At 42.7% G+C, this 13500-nt stretch overlaps 1 protein-coding gene across 3 annotated transcripts in view; it reads left to right on the top strand.

Moving 5' to 3' along the window:
* Nucleotides 1-11548, top strand: part of LOC106595870 (voltage-dependent T-type calcium channel subunit alpha-1I) — a 142360-nt gene extending 130812 nt beyond the window's left edge. The window contains exons 31-32 of one of the 3 annotated variants that reach the window (XM_045720030.1): nucleotides 6546-6701; nucleotides 11528-11548. The gene's annotated coding sequence lies outside the window, so the exon portion shown is untranslated. Of the gene's footprint in view, nucleotides 1-6545; nucleotides 6702-8744; nucleotides 8969-9143; nucleotides 9260-11527 lie in introns of those variants that run through there. The other 2 variants (XM_045720029.1, XM_045720028.1) reach the window with 2 other exon arrangements.
* Nucleotides 11549-13500: the final 1952 nt, after the last annotated feature.

Raw genomic sequence — 13500 nt, 5'->3', positions numbered from 1 at the left:
CAGGAAAGATACGGAGAGACAGCGAGAGAGAGAGACAGAGAGAGAGAGAGAGAGAGAGAGAGAGAGAGAGAGAGAGAAGGGAGAGAGCGATGGGGAGAGAGAGACAGGGGGGAGGAGAGAGAGAGATGTTTAATCTTGTCGGCCCGGGTATTCAAATAACAGACATCATCTCTGAACAGGTCATAATGTAGATTCAGTACAATGTCACCGTGACCCAGAGTGTGTCTCAAATGGCACCCTATTCCCAATATAGTGCACTACTTTTAACCAGGGAATTTGGGTGCCATTTGGGACGTACCCTAGAACGTGGCCGTGGCCCAGACTACTGCAGAAAAACACAGCTACTCATATTCAGGGTTCTGTTATTGCTTTCAACAGATAAAAACATCTCGAAGGGGTTTGGATATTATTCTCGGGACCCCTGAAATAGATGCTGATGAAAGAACAATGTGATTTTAGGGAGTTGAAGGGAGGGAGAGAGAGGGGCATTGAAATACATTTTCATCTAGCTGCACCTTTCACAGTGAATTTGCCTGGCGCTCTCCATTGCCATGGCAACCCTTGTTGTCAGTCTTCTGCGGCGAGGTAGATGAGCAAACACACACTGCACCTTGCATTTAATCACCTTTTCAATTCAAACTCAGGACCTCCGATATTAACCCGTCAGTGTGCACACACACACACACACGCACACGCACACGCACACACACACACACACACACACACACACACACAGTGAGATTACTAAAAACCTAATCATAATCATAACACACATGGATGACTCACCGGCTGCCTGCTACGATCTGTTCTACCTTTACAGAACTAAACTTGGCTTTACTGAGGAGCCATTTTTAGCTTTGTGTTGGCTGACAGAATAACTTAATAAGAGAGGGAGGGAGGGAGGGAGGGAGGGAGGAGGGAGGGAGGGAGGGAGGGAGGGAGGGAGGGAGGGAGCTTCTTTGTTCTGCTCTCCTCTCCTCTGGGTGATGTAACCAGGGGCCTGCAGGCCAGCTCAATTTATTAATTCACAACAGCTACAATTGTGTGTGTGTGTGTGTGTGTGTGTGTGTGTGTGTGTGTGTGTGTGTGTGTGTGTGTGTGTGTGTGTGTGTGTGTGTGTGTGTGTGTGTGTGTGTGTGTGTGTGTGCGTGGCGTGTGTGGAGGCAGGAATTATTGAGAAAACACACAGATAAAAATAGAAACAGATCTGGAGGAGAGTGAGCGACATGAGGGGGAGGGAAAGGTGGAGAGAGAGAGAAGTAAAGAGAACATGTGTGTAAAGAGGAGAGGTGATGCTAAGTGATTGGAGGGGAGCTGAAGGAAATGGCCATGATGAGAAATCAATGTTTACATCTTTAAGGCAATACAATTCACAGCATCACTACGGCAGGTGTTTCCTTTACTGTGACACTTGTAGTGGGATTCCAGACCTGGCGAAATGTGTTATATACAGACCCGTTCCTGTTTTATATACAGTATTCTAGTTATCATTAACAGCAAACTCGTACATTTCCTCAGTTAAAACAATGTACTGAACAAATGTCAAATTGGCTTTTTACCAAATTACCGTACAACAGACCGCATATTCATCCTGCACACCCTAATTGACAAACAAAATGGGACAAAATATCATCTGTGTACAACGTAAAACACCAAATAATGCATGTAGAGCCGAATTGGGCCGATTAAAGGGTGATTCCCAAACCTTCCATAACAAAGCCATCACTTACAAAGAGATGAACCTGGAGAAGAGTCCCCTAAGAAAGCTGGTCCTGGGGCTCTGTTCACAAACACAAACAGACCCCACAGAGCCCCAGGACGGCAACACAATAAGATAATTACTTGACACATTGGAAAGAATGAAAGAAAGAATGAACGAAGAAACTGAGCAAACTAGAATGCTATTTGGCCCTAAACAGAGAGTACACAGTGGCAGAATACCGTGACTGACAGAAAGTTAAGGAAAGCTTTGACTATGTACAGACTCAGTGAGCATAGCCTTGCCATTGAGAACGGCTGGATTAGGCAGATCTGGCTCTCAAGAGAAGACAGGCTATGTGCACACTGCCCACAAAATGAGGTGGAAACTGAGCTGCACTCCCTAACCTCTGTGTGTGTGTGTGTGTGTGTGTGTGTGTGTGTGTGTGTGTGTGTGGAGAGAGAGAGAGAGAGAGAGAGAGAGAGAGAGAGAGAGAGAGAGAGAGAGAGAGAGAGAGAGAGAGAGAGAGAGAGAGAGAGAGAGAGAGAGAGAGAGAGAGAGAGAGAGAGAGAGAGAGAGAGAGAGAGAGAGAGAGAGAGAGAGAGAGAGAGAGAGAGAGAGAGAGAGAGAGAGATGACACTGTCTGGAATGAACTGAAGGGCTCTCTCTCGCTCGCTCTCTTTTTTTTAAGGCGCACGTTCTCACCGGGTGGCCAGCACTATTGTTGTCTAGAAAAATAGAAATGGCCTTCTTATTAAGACTAAGCCATAGCCATTCAGGCGTGTGCATGCGTGGTGGGTGTGTGGCGTGCGTGCATGTGCATGGGTGTCCGTGATGTATGTGTTCCTTTGCTGTTTCGTAACACAGTCATTCAGGGCCTACTCCAGTGCTGTTCTTAACAACCCACACACACTGAGGAATATCTGGACTCTGTATAGATGTAGTCTATTGTTATACATTATATAGTGATGGGGAAAAAATTTATACAGTTACATATCGGGATATTATCGTATTGATATATCGATATATTGTTTTGGCTGTACCTGCACCAAAACTCCAATATTTTTCCTTCATAGCCTGTTCTCCATCTTCTTTTTAAATAGGAAGCCAATTTGTTTTCAGCACTTTTATTTCCATGACTAATCAAAGAAAGCTCATTTTCTCATGTCTCTCTCTTGTCCCTGTGCAGCAGATATATGGTGAGCAATATGTTTGGAACATCGGATCGCCGTAAAATCACAGTATCAAATCACAATACAGATAGAATCATGAGAAGCACAATTCATATTGTATCGGCACCTAAGTGTAGTGATGATATCATATCTTGAGGTCCCTGGCAATTCCCAGCCATAGTTATATACGTATACTGTAGATAGATTTTATAAGCCAGGTTTATTTTGGTAACAATGAAGGCATAGTTAGACTGAGCAAGGACTACAACCTGTTGCTAATGGCAAACACTTTTAAACAACAGCTGCCTTCCTACATGTAAAACATTGGCTGGTGAGTGGCTGTGTATGTGGGTTACTGTATATGTGGGTTAGCAGTGTTAGACAACGGCTACAGTTTATATAACTGTAACACTGACGGTACACTTTACTGGATTTTTCCATTTCTGTAGAGAAAGAATAAATGTGGGCCTGTGGATTTAGCAGCCTATGACCCTGTTTCCTTAGTACTGCATGTATTTAGGGTGATGTTTCTTAGTACTGCATGTATTTAGGGGAATGTTTCTTAGTAATGTATGTTTTAGGGGAATGTTTCTTAGTATACTGTATGTACTTAGGGGAATGTTTCTGAGTACTGTATGTATTTAGGGGAATGTTTCTTTAGTACTGTATGTATTTAGGGTCATGTTTATTTTGTACTGTATGTATTTAGGGTCATGTTTCTTAGTACTGTATGTATTTAGGGGAATGTTTGTTAGTACTGTATGTATTTAGGGTCATGTTTCTTAATACTGTATGTATTTAGGGTAATGTTTCTGAGTACTGTATGTATTTAGGGGAATGTTTGTTAGTACTGTATGTATTTAGGGTCATGTTTCTTAATACTGTATGTATTTAGGGTAATGTTTCTGAGTACTGTATGTATTTAGGGGAATGTTTGTTAGTACTGTATGTATTTAGGGGAATGTTTCTGAGTACTGTATGTATTTAGGGGAACGTTTCTTAGTACTGTATATATTTAGGGTAATGTTTCTGAGTACTGTATGTATTTTGGGTAATGTTTCCTAAGTACTGTATGTTATTCGGGTAATGTTTCTTAGTACTGTATGTATTTAGGGTAAAGTTTCTTAGTACTGAATGGATTTAGGGGAATGTTTCTTAGTACTGTATATATTTAGGCGAATGTTTCTGAGTACTGTATGTATTTAGGGTAATGTTTCTTTAGTACTGTATGTATTTAGGGTAATGTTTCTTTAGTACTGTATGTATTTAGGGTAATGTTTCTTAGTACTGTATGTATTTAGGGGAATGTTTCTGCAGAGAAAGGCGTATGGATGGGCCGTGTAAGCACAGGGGGATAGTCACTAGATGGACATGCAAGAATGGACAGGAGCAGTGTGTAAGTGTCTGGAACTTCTGTTCTTTGTGACATGGCCAAATAGTGACGACCCTATCTCTGCCTGTGTGGTTATCTGGTATGAGTGAATGTCTTTCAACGGCATTTCAGCCAATCAGATTTCAGATTTCTCTGAAGGTGTTTTACAATGTTTTATTATTATAAAAGTGTTAGTGTTTTGGCTAAAGGGGAAACAATGAAAGCACCGCTATCAAGGTGCCATTATCATCACAGGGCTCTGTAAAGGAAGTACAGATTTTCTTAGTGAAAACACTTATAGGAATTACAGCAGTTGAGGAAATATGGGGCCAGTTCAGTTGCTATTCTTTTTACTATTTTTCCAGTCAATCGAATTGCACAGAAGAAGTATTACAGAACAACTATTTTGCTGATGAGATTCAAGATAGAAAATGATATAATGAAGTTTAGATAGATGACTTCTTCATTGTATTAATGTAATAACAGTCTGCCAGCTCCCTAAACGGTTATCTAATTTATCTATTGAACATTTAATAGAGACATGCATCAAATGTATCACAGATGTGTCTCTGCATGGTAACTCTTTCAGGCTGTTGGGTCTCCTTGGGTTACTCTAGCTATGGTCATAGCTTAACTCTGAAATAATCATGTAACCAGTTAATATAAACAGTTTTGGTGTCACTATTTGAATGTGTAATGTTGTAACGCTACTTCTGTAGTAGATGTTACTAGGTGTAGATGTCGCTAGGTGTAGATGTTACTAGGTGTAGATGTTACTAGGTGTAGATGTTACTAGGTGTAGATGTCACTAGGAGTAGATGGTACTAGGAGTAGATGGTACTAGGAGTAGATGTTACTAGGTGTAGATGTTACTAGGTGTAGATGTCACTAGGAGTAGATGGTACTAGAAGTAGATGTTACTAGGTGTAGATGTCACTAGGAGTAGATGGTACTAGGAGTAGATGTTACTAGGTGTAGATGTCACTAGGTGTAGATGTCACTAGGAGTAGATGTCACTAGGTGTAGATGTCACTAGGAGTAGATGTCACTAGGTGTAGATGTTACTAGGAGTAGATGTCACTAGGAGTAGATGTCACTAGGTGTAGATGTCACTAGGTGTAGATGTCACTAGGAGTAGATGTTACTAGGTGTAGATGTCACTAGGTGTAGATGTCACTAGGAGTAGATGTTACTAGGAGTAGATGTTACTAGGTGTAGATGTCACTAGGAGTAGGTGTTACTAGGTGTAGATGTCACTATGAGTAGATGTTACTAGGTGTAGATGTCACTAGGAGTAGATGTTACTAGGTGTAGATGTCACTAGGAGTAGATGTTACTAGGTGTAGATGTCACTAGGTGTAGATGTTACTAGGTGTAGATGTCACTAGGAGTAGATGTTACTAGGTGTAGATGTCACTAGGAGTAGGTGTTACTAGGTGTAGATGTCACTATGAGTAGATGTCACCAGGTGTAGATGTCACTAGGTGTAGATGTCACTAGGAGTAGATGTTACTAGGTGTAGATGTCACTAGGAGTAGATGTTACTAGGCGTAGATGTCACTAGGAGTAGATGTCACTAGGAGTAGATGTCACTAGGTGTAGATGTCACTAGGTGTAGATGTCACTAGGTGTACAGCCCTATGCTGTGATTCCTCTATGGATTGACCCTTTGTAGCTGTAAGTTAACCTAATAATGATGTTACCATGTAATAACTGTGTGTTCCAGGATATGATATAATGAACAATGTAATAACTGTGTGTTCCAGGATATGATATCATTAACAATGTAATAACTGTGTGTTCCAGGGTATGATATAATGAACAATGTAATAACTATGTGTTCCAGGATATGATTTAATGAACCATGTAATAACTGTGTGTTCCAGGATATGATTTAATGAACCATGTAATAACTGTGTGTTCCAGGATATGATTTAATGAACCATGTAATAACTGTGTGTTCCAGGATATATATTTTATTTCTTTTTTTATTTCACCTTTATTTAACCAGGTAGGCCAGTTGAGAACAAGTTCTCATTTACAACTGCGACCTGGCCAAGATAAAGCAAAGCAGTACGACAAAAACAACACAGAGTTACACATGGGATAAATATAATGAACCATGTAATAACTGTATTCCAGGATATGATATAATGAACAATGTAATAACTGTGTGTTCCATGATATGATATAATGAACCATGTAATAACTGTGTGTTCCAGGATATGATATCATTAACAATGTAATAACTGCGTGTTCCAGGATATGATATCATTAACCATGTAATAACTGTGTGTTCCAGGAGAGTCAGTGGCTGGACAGTGTGTCTCTGCTGATTAAGGATTCATTTGAAGGAGAGATGCTGATGATTGACAACCTCTCTGGATCTGTCTTCCATCACTACTCCTCTACCTCTCCTCCTGTCTGGAAGGACTGTAAGAGCCACCCACAACTAGAGGTAAACACATGAACCATGCATGTGTAGACGCACACACACACACACACACACACACACACACACACACACACACACACACACACACACACACACACACACACACACACACACAGTCACACACACACACACACACACACAGTCACACACACACGTTCACACACATTCACACTATCCCTGTTGCTAGTTGTGTTTATCATAATGATAAAGTGGAACGGGCCACTCTGGAAAGTAATAACTGGGATTTGAACCTCTTCAACTGTCACTCTTCCTTTCTGTCTGTCTGCAGATGCTGTCAAGCTATCAATCTGTCCTCTCCTCTTTTACATGCTCCTCCCATCTCTGATTTATCATGTCATGAAACTACCTCTCTCTCTTTCTCTCTATCCTGACGTCTGTATCTGTCCTTCAGCTATCTCCTGGGTTCTGGTGTGTGTGTGTGTGTGTGTGTGTGTGTGTGTGTGTGTGTGTGTGTGTGTGTGTGTGTGTGTGTGTGTGTGTGTGTGTGTGTGTGTGTGTGTGTGTGTGTGTGTGTGTGTGTGTGTGTGTGTGTGTGTGTGTGTGTGTGTGTGATTGTTGTGCCCCAGGGCACGGAGAGACAATAACAACACTGATTCTTATTAAAACCTATTTTAAGGGGACACTGTGCATGACTTGGTGCATTAAGACATACACCATATATACAAAAGTATGTGGACACCCCTTAAATTTGTGGATTCGGCTATTTCAGCCACACCTGTTGCTGACAGGTGTATAAAATTGAGCACACAGCCATAAAATCTCCATAGACAAACAGCCTCACCGAAGAGCTCAGTGACTTTCAACGTGGAACTGTCATAGGATGCCACCTTTCCAACAAGTCAGTTTGTCAAATTTCTGCCCTGCTAGAGCTGCCCCAGTAAACTGTAAGTGCTGTTATTGTGATGTGGAAACGTTTTGGAGCAACAACGGCTCAGCCGCGAAGTGGTAGGCTACGCAAGCTCACAGAATGGGACCACCGAGTGCTGAAGCGCGTAACGCGTAAAAATCGTCTGTCCTCGGTTGCAACACTCACTGCTGAGTTTCAAACTGCCTCTGGATGCAACGTCAGCATAAGAACTTTTCCATGGCCAAGCAACGGCACACAAGCCTAATATTACCATGCGCAATGTCAAGCGTTGGCTGGAGTGGTGTAAAGCTTGCCGACATTGGACACTGGTGCAGTGGAAACGCGTTCTTTGGAGTGATGAATCACTCTTCACCATCTGGCAGTCCGACGGACGAATCTAGGTTTGGCGGATGCCAGGAGAACACTACCTGCCCCAATGCATAGTGCCAACTGTAAAGTTTGGTGGAGGAGGAATAATGGTCTGAGGCTGTTTTTCATGGTTCAGGCTAGGCCCCTTAGTTCCAATGAAGGGAAATCTTAACGCTACAGCATACAATGACATTCTAGACAATTCTGTGAAGGCCCTTTCCTGTTTCAGCGTGACAGTGCACAAAGCAAAGTCCATACAGAAATTGTTTGCAGAGGTTGGTGTGGAAGAACGTGACTGGCCTGCACAGAGCCCTGACCTCAACCCCATCGAACACCTTTGGGATGAATAGGAATGCCGACTGCAAGTCAGGCCTAATCGCCCAGCATCATTGCCCGACCTCACTACTGCTCTTGTGGCTGAATGGAAACAAGTCCTTGCAGCAATGTTCCAACACCTAGTGGAAAGCCTTCCTAGAAGAGTGGAGGCTGTTATAGCAGCAAAGGGGGGACAAACTCCATGTTAATGCACATGATTTTGGTCATGTAGTGTTTATAGGATCTGTCTGGAAACAACCTAACATGGAACTTGTGATTGTTAGGGCCTTAAGTTTCTCCTGACCACATCAGGGGCCTTTATCTCTGTTTCTCTGAACACATTCCATCCTCCCAGTCTATTTTCCCCACCTTCTATCTCTCTCTGTCTTGCTCCCTTTTTCTAATTATCCCCCCCCCCCCCTACCTCTCTCTCCCCTCCTCCCTCCTTCTCCCCTCCTCCCTCCCGCTCTCCTCCTGCCTCTGGCATAGTGCAGTGGCAATTTACTGCTGTATATGAGCCGTGAATCTCTCTTTCTGAACCTCTTTGTCTCACTCACCCACAGGCACATGTTCATATAACGGCCCCCTCCCTCACTCCATTGGATTTCAATTGTCTGGTTTATGTGTCCATTCTCTCTCTCAGTTCTAGATAACTTTCTCTCTCTCCTTCACTTTCCCTTTCCCCCTTTTTTTCTCCATCACTCCTTCCACCTCCGTCTCTCTTCCCCTCTTTCCCCATCTCCATCTCTCTTTCTCTCTCTCACCTCTCTCCCACCCTTCTCTCTCTCTTTCTCCCTCTCCCCCCTTGTCACTCCCCCCCCTTTCTCTCTCTCTCTCTCTCTCCTTCTCCCCCCTCTCCTTCTCTTTCCCTCTCTCTCCCTCCCCCTCTACAGCAGATCAGGCTGGCAGAGATAGAGCAGGCATCTCTGAGGTCAGACCAAATGTCAGACAAGTCGTCGTCTCCGGCCCTACCTGATGACCTCAGCCTGGACGACCAGAGTGTCCACCAGCTGCTGGTGCGGGAGGGCAAGGTAGAGATGGAGAGATAGAGGGGTTATAAATGGGAAGGGGGTTTTTCAAGGACAACGGAGGGGGTTGAAATGTTGGACTGGGTAGCAGACCTGGGTTCAAATAGTTTTGAGCATGCTTTAGCCATCCTGCAGTACCAATAGGGCAAGGTCTGCACTTTAGAGGCTAAGATGTTGAATACTATTTGAACCCAGGTCTGCTCCGGTCTGAGGATGGGGTGATAGAGGGGGTGGACAGTGGGTTCCCTTGGTCTCCAGTACAGAAAGAATACTTGTATTCCAATAAAGGAAGCATGGCACAAAGTTCCAGGGGCATAAGAATAAATCCTGAATCCTACTGAAGCTCTAATCTCCTGTACAGAAACCTTCAGGAATAGAAATCCATTCAGTCTACTGCCTCCCCTCTGGCCTGTGAGGGCTATCTTCCTCTTTATCCTCTACTACATCGTTCCTCCCTTTCCTTTACCCCCTATCTTCCTATCATCCCTCCCTGTGCGATATCCTTCCCTCTAGTTGTTTAATGCTAGTAGGAGTATGTGGGGGTGGGGGATTGTGTGTGTTTATATACGTTTTACTATACTTATGTGTCATGGTTCCTCCTGGCACCAGAGGGCGGTCTAGAGACTTTTATTGGACTGTGTCTTATTATTTCATGATTGTTTCCCCTATAAGAGAGATGTGTTTTCTGTTCCCTTTGTTAGTTCTTGAATTCAGTTCCCTGTATGTTTCCCCTGTGTGAGTTTCGAGTGCTGGTGTTTGTTGTTTTTGGTAAAACATTTCTGTATCGTTACATTCTCCATTAATCAAGTTAAGTATTTACGTATTTTTCCCAAGATGCTGGTTCATGGTCTGGTTCATTCTCTGTTCATTGGTTCAATATATCACGTCACATTATGAGTACCAGACGTCCTCACAAGAATAGTAAGAGTTGTTAAATTCTACAACAACCTAAAAGGAAGCAATTCCCAAACCTTCCATAACAAAGCCATCACCTACAGAGAGATGAACCTGGAGAAGAGTCCCCTTAGCAAACTGGTCCTGGGGCTCTGTTCACAAACAGAGCCCCAGGACAGCAACACAGTGAGACCCAACCAAATCATGAGAAAACAAAAAGATAATTACTTGACCCATTGGAAAGAATTAACAGCAAAAAACAAAGCAAACTAGAACGATATTTGGCCCTAAACAGAGAATACACAGTGCCAGAATACCTGACCGCTGTGACTGACCCAAGCTTAAGGAAAGCTTTGACCATGTACAGACTCAGTGAGCATAGCCTTGCTATTGAGAAAGGCTGTGAAAGCAGACCTGGCTCTCAAGAGAAGACAGGCTATTTGCACACTGCCCACAAAATGAGGTGGAAACTGAGCTGCACTTCCTAACCTCATGCAAAATGTATAACCATATTAGAGACACATATTTCCCTCAGATTACACAAATCCACAAAGAATTAAAAAACAAACCCAATTTTCATAAACTCCTATGTCTATGGGGTGAAATACCAGTGTGCCATCACAGCAAAAATATTTGGGACCTGTTGCCACAAGAAAAGAGCAACCAGTGCAGAACAAACACCATTGTAAATACAACCCATATTTATGTTTATTTATTTTCCCTTTTGTACTTTAACTATTTTCACATAATGTGACATTTGTAATGTCTTTATTCTTTTGGAACTTTTATGAGTGTAATGTTTACTGTTCATTTTTATTGTTTATTTCACTTTTGTTTATTATCTAGTTCACTTGCTTTGGCAATGTTAACATATGTTTCTCATTCCAATAAAGCTCTTAAATTGAATATAATTGAATTGAGAGACCGAGACCTTCCGGCTGTGGCCAGATAGCACACATGGCTACCAGGGTCAGTCATCCAGAGGTGATTTGAATCAGAAGTGCTCATAGCTGACAGTAATATCCAGATGAAGGTCCTAGGGAATCGCTTTTAGCGTTTATTTTATTCAACTTTTATCTGAACCAGGAAGTCCATTACAGATAAAGAATCTCTTCAGATAAAAGAGATTCCTTCTTTTCCCAGGGAGACTGGAGTCTTGTATCAGTATGCTAACCATAGCCTCAGAGCCTAAGTGTGTATGCTAGCAGGCTAGGAGCTTGGACGCTAGCCGGTGCTCCCTTCAGTAATAATGAAGTGCAGTACTGCACCCTATCATGCCCCACTCCACATTTAATTATAACAACAGACAACATAAACAGGTACAGTGTGTGTCAACATGTGTGTTCTTCCCCCAGGAGGAGAGGGGCAGTGACTCCCAGGGCTCAGAGGAGGCTGGCGGAGGAGGGGACTCCTTGACCCAAGGCCAAACAGGGGGGTCGAGGCGCTGCAGGGCCCATAGTTCAGTAGCCGAGGAGGGGGCTCCACTCCTGGTGGAGGTGGGGGTCCATCAGAGACACAAGACCCCATCCCACCACAGCCCTGGTGAGTCCAGTCATACTCTCTGCTCCAGCCTTTCCAGCATAATGTGTATTGCTGTAGATGTATGTGTATATCGGAAGGGTTGGGAAACAAAGCTACATTTCTATATATATAGATATATATATATATATATATATATATATATGGACTAATTCAATGGCTTGCGAAAGTATTCACCCCCTTGGAGTTATTCCTATTTTGTTCCCTTACAACCTGTAATTAAAATAGATTTTTGGGGGGTTTGTATCATTTGATTTACACAACATGCCTACCACTTTGAAGATGCAAAATATGTTTTATTGTGAAAGAAATAAGAAATAACACAAAAACAAACTGGAAACTTGAGCGTGCATAACTATTCACCCGCCCAAAGTCAATACTTTGTAGAGTCACCTTTTGCAGCAATTACAGCTGCAAGTCTCTTGGGGTATGTCTCTATAAGCTTTACACATCTAGCCACTGGGATTTTTGCCCATTCTTCAAGGCAAAACTGCTCCAGCTCCTTCAAGTTGGATGGGTTCCGCTGGTGTACAGCAATTTTTAAGCCATACCACAGATTCTCAATTGGATTGAGGTCTGGGCTTTGACCAGGTGAACCTCCATCCCAGTCTGAAATCTCTGGAAGACTGAAACAGGTTTCCCTCAAGAATTTCCCTGTATTTAGCGCCATCCATCATTCCCTCAATTCTGACCAGTTTCCCAGTCCCTGCCGATGAAAAACATCCCCACAGCATGATACTGGGATGGTGTTCTCAGGGTGATGAAAGGTGTTGGGTTTGCGCCAGACATAGCGTTTTTCTTGATGGCCAAAAAGCTCCATTTTGGTCTCATCTGACCAGAGTACGTTCCCCAAAAAGCAATGGCTTTTTTCTGGCCACTCTTCCATAAAGCCCAGCTCTCTGGAGTGTACGGCTTAAAGTGGTCCTATGGACAGGTACTCCAATCTCTGCTGTGGAGCTTTGCAGCTCCTTCAGAGTTATCTTTGGTCTCTTTGTTGCCTCTCTGATTAATGCGCTCTTTGCCTGGTCCGTGAGTTTTGGTGGTCGGCCCTCTCTTAGCAGGTTTGTTGTGGTGCCATATTCTTTCCATTTTTTAATATTGGGTTTAATCGTGCTCCGTGGAATGTTCAAAGTTTCTGATAATTTTTTATAACCCAACCCTGATCTGTACTTCTACAACTTTGTCCCTGATCTGTTTGGAAAGCTCCTTGGTCCTCATGGTGCCACTTGCTTGGTGATGCCCCTTGCTTGGTGGTGTTGCAGACTCTAGGGCCTTTCAGAACAGGTGTATATATTCTGAGATCATGTGACAGATCATGTGACACTTAGATTGCACACAGGGGGACTTTATTTAACTAATTATATGACTTCTGAAGGTAATTGGTTGCACCAGATCTTATTTAGGGGCTTCATAGCGAAGGGGGTGAAGACATATGCACGCACCACTTTTCCGTTTAAAATGTAAAAAAAAAAATTTATTGACTATTTTGTGTATGTCCATTACATGAAATCCAAATAAAATCTATTTAAATTACAGGTTGTAATGCAACAAAATAGGAAAAATGCCAAGGGGGATGAATACTTTTGCAAGGCACTGTAAAGTATATCTTATGTTTTCACATTATTGAGCCAAACCTGCAATAAAATCTTTAAATCGGTGTACGCAACCAATAAACATTTATTTGATTTGAACTAAGCTGAGCTGTACTTAGCCAGCCCATCACAGTCCAGGTTGGTCCTACACTCTTAGAAAAAAGGGTTCCAAAACAGGTCTTCGGCTGTCCCAATAG

The sequence above is a fragment of the Salmo salar genome, chromosome ssa06 (genome assembly GCF_905237065.1).
Source record: "Salmo salar chromosome ssa06, Ssal_v3.1, whole genome shotgun sequence".
In the NCBI taxonomy this organism is placed as follows: domain Eukaryota; kingdom Metazoa; phylum Chordata; class Actinopteri; order Salmoniformes; family Salmonidae; genus Salmo; species Salmo salar.
This window is presented reverse-complemented; position numbering and strand designations above follow the sequence as displayed.